The 7,017-nt window shown below is 41.8% G+C and overlaps 1 pseudogene; it reads right to left on the bottom strand.

The window, feature by feature from the left end:
• Positions 1-528: 528 nt before the first annotated feature.
• The window catches only part of LOC113626636 (40S ribosomal protein S20 pseudogene), a 16,230-nt pseudogene continuing 9,741 nt past the window's right edge, over positions 529-7,017 (bottom strand).

Below are 7,017 nucleotides of genomic sequence, written 5' to 3'. Positions count from 1 at the left end.
GTTCATTTATGTCACATTTTAGATTCCACATATAAGTGATATCATATGGTACTTGTTTTTCTCTTTTTGGCTTACTTCACTTAGTACGATAATCACTACTTCCATCCATCTTGCTGCAAATGGTATTATTTCACTCTTTTTTATGGCTGAGTAGTAATCCATTGTACACAGGTACCACATCTTCTTTATCCATTCATCTGTCAATAGACATTTAGGTTGTTTCCCTGTGAATACTACTGTGAATAGTGGTGCTATGAACATAGGGGTGCATAGTTTTGTCTGGATATATGTCCAGGAGTGGGATTGCTGGATCATATGGCAATTCTATTTTTAGTTATTTGAGGAACCTCCATACTGTTTTCCATAGTGGCTGTACAAACTTAACAGTCCCACCAACAGTGTAGGATAGTTCCCTTTTGTCCACACCCTTTCCAACATTTATAGTTTGTAGTCTTTTGGTGATGGCCATTCTGACCAGTGTAAGGTGATACCTCATTGCAGTTTTGAATGCATGTCTCTAATAATTAACACTGTTGGGCAAATTTTCATGTGCCTGTGGCCATTTGTATGCAAAGAGCCAGCTTTTTATTTCACTTATTTTCTCTATTGTTTTCTTTTTTCCAATCTATTTCTGCTTTTTATTTTTTCTTCTTATTGTTTGTTTTGGGCTTATTTTGCTTTCTTTTTTTAACAACTGATTATCAATTTATTAAAAATGTTGATTTAAGCATCGGCAATGGTGACTTCAACCTTGACTCCTGGCTCAATACTGATGGAAATGATCTGCTTAATCTCAGAAGGACTGTGCAGGTCAATGAGTCACTTGTGGATCCTCATTTGGAACCTTCATGACAAGGAGTTTTCCTGGTAGTTATTTTCAGAGTCTTGGTAGGCGTACAAAACAGTCCTTTCACTCTGAGATTCTTTTCCTTCTCGCCTCTGATTAGGTCATCACATACCTTCTCCAAAGACTTCGTGTTGCAGCTGGTGAGGGTGATTCTAATCCGGTGAATCGCTACCTCTGGCTCCAGGGAAGTCTTTCCGCTAGGCTATGACTGCGGTGCAGCTTTCTGACTGACTTGCTCCTGGGTGAGAGCAAACAGTGTTGAGTCAGGTGCAGAAGCGGGAGTCCCCGGGCTCCACTGCAGTGGTGACCGCATCTTCCTCAAAGCGCTGCTTTTTTTTTTTTTAATACACAAAATAATTTTGAGAAAGAAGCTATAGTAATTAAGACTGTGGGATTGGTGGAGTGGTAGATACATAGATCAATGGAAAATAGTGGACAACACAGAAATAAATCTACATAAATATGCCTAATTTTTAGCAAAGTAGCAAAAGGAATCCAATGTATTCATTTTCAATAAATGGTGCTGAAGGAATTGAAAATCTATTGGCAAAAAAATAAACCTCCATTTATATATTTTTTCTAGAAAAGAGCAGGAGAAAATCTTTGGGACTTGGGACTAGGCCAAAAGTCAAGTCCTTGGGCTTGACACCAAAAGCACAAACCTTAAAAGGAAATCCATAAAGCAAAAATTGATATATTAGATCTTATAAAAAATTTAAAATTTTGTTCTGTAAAACTCCCTGTGCAGCAGATGAAAAGAGAGAAAAATATTTACAAACTACATATCTGACAAAGAGCTAGTATATAGAATATATAAAGAATTCTCAAAAATCAACAATAAAAAAGCAAACAATCAAATTAGAAAATGGGCAAAAGACATTAACACTTTACTGAAGGAGATTCTGTTGCAAGTAAGTATATGAAACAATATTCAGCATCATATGGCATTAGAGAAATGCAAATTAAAACCACAGTGAGGTATCACTATATACCTATCAGAATGGCTAAAATAAAAAACAGTGATACTAAATATTAGTGAGGATGCAGAGAAACTGAATCACTCATACACTGTTGGTGAGGCTGTTAAATGGTGCAGTCAACCTAGAAAATAATTTGGAATTTCCTCTTAAAACTGAAAAACAGGGGAGTTCCCTGGTCACCTAGTGGTTAGAACCCCAGGCTTTCACTGCTGTGGCCCGGGTTCAATCACTGGTCAGGGAACTGAGATTCCTGCAAGTCATGTGGTGCAGCTGAAAAAATAAATAAATAAATAAATACTGAAAAATGGGATTACCTTATGATTAGCAATTGTGTCTTAGGCATATATCATCCCAAAGAAACAAAAATGTATTTTCACACAGAAACTTGCACACAAATATTTGTAGCAGTTTTATTTGTATTTATTGTCCAAACCAGAAACTACTTAGATGTCCTTCAAAGGGTGAATGGTTAAAAAACTTTGACACATTCATACCATGGAATATGACTCAGCAATAAAAAGGAATTAATTACTGATATACACAAAAATTTGGATGAATACTAAGGAAAATTATGCTGAATGAAGAAAGCCAATATCATATATATATGGCATAATTATAGAAATGGAGAAGAGAGTAGTGGTAGCCAAGGGTTAGAGATTGGAATTAGGGTATGTGTGGGTGGCGCTATAAAGAATTATCATGAGGGAGTGTTGAAGTGATGGTGTAAGTTGAGTATCTTGAGGTTACACATGTGATCAAATTATTTAGAGCTATACACAAACACGTTCTAAGGAGTGCATATATAACTGGTGAAATCTGAATACATTCTGTGTTTTGTGCCACTGTCAATTTTCTGGTTTTGATATTGTACTATAACTCTGTTATTTTTGGAGGAAGCTGGGTAAAGGCCACTTGGAATCTCTGTGTAAATTTCTTTGAAACTTCTAGTGAATTTGTAGGTATTTCAAAAATAAAAAGTGTTTTGTTTCTTTTTTTCTTTAAAAAAAAAGGCATCAAGGCTTCCCTGGTGGCACAGTGGTTGAGTGTCCGCCTGCCAATGCAGGGGACACGGGTTCGAGCACTGGTCCGGGAAGATCCCACAGGCCACGGAGCAACTAAGCCCGTGCACCACAACTACTGAGCCTGAGCTCTAGAGCCCACGTGCCATAACTACTGAAGCCCGTGTGCCTAGAGCCCGTGCTCCACAGCAAGAGAAGCCACTGCAATGAGAAGCCCGTGCACTGCAACGAAGACCCAAAGCAGCCAAAAATAAATAAATAAACTTATTAAAAAAATAATAATGATGATATATTTTATATTTGAATCACCTTTTTTCCTAGTGGAGACCCTCTGTCAAAACCATAATCCAGGCCACCACTTTTCCAAGCTGCCTGTGACTCACTCCAATACATTCTCCATATGTGTTTTCAACAGGGAAATCTTTCAAAAACCACCATCCTAGGTCACTAAAGCACACAAGTTTCTACTAAAGATGTAATTTCCCATAAAAGCCAAACTGTAAAGGGAACATTTGTTCCCATTAGACTTGGCTTAATGAGCACTCTTGGAACTACCTAAAGCCTTTATCCTCCACCCAGAAGTGATGCTACGAGAAGTGAAATTACATATAAATCAGTAGTGCCTTAAGCAATTTACAAAAGAGTCCCCAAATGTAAGTTACATAAGTATAAATAATAATATTAATATCTCCCTCATCTTGTCTTTATCTCTAGGACTGGGAGGATCAAAGCCACCTGATAAGTGCAGCTTCAAAGATCTCTCCCATTCCAGGTCTGGGAATGGGCACACTGCAACAGGCCTCTCCATCCTCAGTTTCCACACTTCATAACCAGTAAAGGCTCCAAATCACCTAAAGTGGTTGTTAGAGCCTTTCTGCATATGATACCTTTTTTTATAAAATTAATGGCACTCATTCCAATAATGGCTTCAGCAGAGAAAACCCCCTTTTCAGTGCAATGTATCCCATTGTTGTTTGATTTTCCTCCATCACTAGAAGTGCCCTAATTGTATACTTTAATGAATAAAATTGATTTCCAACAAATTTTGCTTTGAGTAGCTTTTATGTATTAAGACAGTCCTAGAAATAATTGGAGACTCTGGGAGAGGTGACAAGGATTGGGAAGCAGGGAGCTAGTGGTAAAGCAGAGTTGGTAATCCTATCTCAAAATTTGGTTGGATTCCTTATGCAGTGAGAGGGATAGGGGAGAATCTGAGGCCTGAGGGTAGGGTTACCCATCTGATAGGCTATATTGGCTCTGGAATTGTTGACCAGGTCAGAGGCTAAATGACTACAAAAGTGTGATTCAAGGTTAGACCAGCAGGGAGGTGGACCCCACCACCCCAGGGAGTATCCAGCTGAGCAGCATGTGGCACTGGGCCAGTGCCAGTCAGCATCACTGAAGTGGGTCCAGATGCCATGGATGGGACTCCTGGACAAAGAGAAGGTCAGGTAGAGCTATACAGGCCCCTGCTCTGAGTTGGGCGGAGGGGAGAAAGTGAGAAGCAAGCCCCCAAATGTGCTGCAGCCCACAGTGGAGATGGTAGGATGAAAGAGGACTTTGACTCTGCACCTATCCACCACTCAAACCTCTATCAGGACGGCACATCATTCTCAAAAACTTTATCTCAGGGAGTGCTTTAATACCTTGTCCCTGTCCAGACTAATGAGGAGGACTCACTGATGAACACTTCTGGGAAGAAGGAGGAATAAGGGATGCACAAAGGTGGTTTAGGGACTTCTGCCTTCCATAGATTATCCTGGAACCTCGAATGGGGCATTTAGAAGGCTCAGTTTGGAGCAAAAAGACAGCAGCAAGGGAGGTAAGGCATGGAATGATATCAACGCTATTAAAAGCACTGCATCCCATCATTTTAAATCAGCAGTTCTCAACCCTGGCTGCACATTGGAATCACCTAAAGGAGCATTTAAAATTCCTAGTGTCTGAGCCTCGCTGCACACAATTACTTCAGAATGAGGGATGGGGTCTAGCCATTGGTAACTTTTAAAGCTCCCCTGGGATTCTGCTGTGGAGCCATTGTTCTGTTCTAGACTTCACTACTTTTAAGTGTGATCCCCAAAACCACAGCACTGGTACCCTCTGGGAACCTGATAGAAATGCCAGGCCCCACCCCAGGCCTGCTGATGAGAATCTGCATTTAGACGAGATCCTCTAGGCACACTGCAGCTTGAGAAGCACTGTTCTCAGTGAACATTGAGAGCATTGGGTCTCACCCCTGGGTGCCCATTAGAATTACCTGGGAGGTACATTTATCCTGTCAGGGAAGAAAAAATTTTCCTCTACCCTTCTAAGTTCTTCTGGCTGGTCTAAGAATTAAGCTGACATGGGACAGATTAACAGGAGAAAATCAAACAAAAGTTTAACAACATTTTACATGGGAGAGACCCAGGAGAACTGAGTAACTCAACAAAATGGCCAAAACCCTCACCTTAAACACCAACCCAGCCCTACTAAACACTGACTTAGCAACTAAGTACAGTGTAGTAGGAGGATGGAAAGGGGAAGATGGTCAAGCACCTGCAGCCATGCTGGGGTGAATTGATCACCTGAGGGCCAAGTTACCTGGGCAACCAACTCCTCACCCTCAGAGGCACAGAGCTGAGGGCAGCAGAAGCCTGCAGAAGTGAAGCTGCTGAGGTTGAAGGCCTACACTTCCATCCCCACTAGTGGCTCACAGTTGAGCCTGGAAGCTGGACCTTTCAAACAAACCCCCAGGAGATGTCAATTCTCCTCACATAATGTAGAAAGGTCTAAGCAGCCTCACACCCCTGAGAGGCTATTAATGAAGGGACAGATTTCTTAACATCCAGCACAAATCTGCTGCTCTAAGCAATGGGAACTGTGAATGGGGTGGGCAGGGATAAGGAAGAACAATGTTGAACTTTACCTGAGCTCCTAGAAAACGACAATGGTTAAGAAATCCTCTCACACTTTTGTTTTCCTGGAAACCATGCAAGATGGCAGTTCTCTTGCTCTCTCTACACCCCTCCTTGACCAGCCCCTGCTTGACCTACACCCTACTCACCTGACTGACCTTCCCTCTTAGCCACAGAGCCTAATCAGTAACTGTATATATGCTGTTCCCCACAACCCAGCCCCCCACCCCCTAACCCCCATACTCTCTCATCCCACCCTACCTAGTGATTGTTCTAATCTTTAGATCAGAATGGCTCTACCCTGCAAGTTTATCAAAGAGGCTCTGAGGAACGTGCCCTTCTGCTGTTTTTCCTGGTAACCAAAGAGCCAACCTGAAATCAATTCCCCCTATAACTGGTAATACACCAACTCCCATAGCAAGGGCTGTGGCCATGTCCTGCCTGCCATCTGCCATATACAGTAGGCTGTTGCTCGGGATCTTGCTTTGGACATGTAAGATCCCCTATCTAATAAACCACTGATGTCTCTGTTGCTGACTGTGGGCTCTTTCTGAGCTCTTGAGGCTGGGAAACTATAGAGCTTGCTGGCCTGTGGGGTGCAGCAGTAGATGAGAAATGTTACCTGCCATATCCGCAAATAAAGGATACTGTGTTCATCAAGACATCAGCCACTACAGCCACTACTGACAGTGAGCTCTAAGGAAATTCAGGATGGAGACAAAGAGGTTGCCTGCTGCCAATCCCTCAGCCACTGCAGCCACCTTCAACTGTGCACCCTGAGGGTATTCAGGATGGAGAGAACAGGATATTGGCCCTAGATAGCTAAGGTGCATATTAAAGGAATGATTTCAATGAGCCCAGACTCATATCTTCCCAGCATAGAAAAGCACTAAATTCATTAACTTGAGATGTCTGGTTTTCTTTACTTAACAGTAATCTTTTGATATCCTGACTACCTGGTTTTTGTTGCAAAACTCCTATATATCCTGGCTCTTCCCTTACGTCTTCAGCCCAGTCCCTCAGAGTGATCTGAGAGACTGTTTTCCAAGCTTTAGTTCTCAGAAAATCCTCCTTATACAACATAATTCTCAACTTTTAGGTTGTGTATTTTTTTCAGTCAACAATTTTGGCAACCACAAAGGGACCCAGAGCAGATCTCTCTCCTTTGCCTGAACTCTACGAGGATCTGGAGCCTGGTACAAGCAGAAGTCTCTTGGTCCTGTCTACTGTGGGACTCGAGGGACATTGTTCCAGCTAATGATTAAGAACTCTCC

This window comes from Aethalodelphis obliquidens, unplaced genomic scaffold (assembly GCF_003676395.1).
Source record: "Aethalodelphis obliquidens isolate GAN/ISIS:26980383/991018 unplaced genomic scaffold, ASM367639v1 scaffold18, whole genome shotgun sequence".
NCBI lineage: Eukaryota > Metazoa > Chordata > Mammalia > Artiodactyla > Delphinidae > Aethalodelphis > Aethalodelphis obliquidens.
Note: the sequence above shows the minus strand (reverse complement) of the source record. Positions and strands in the feature narration are given on the sequence as shown.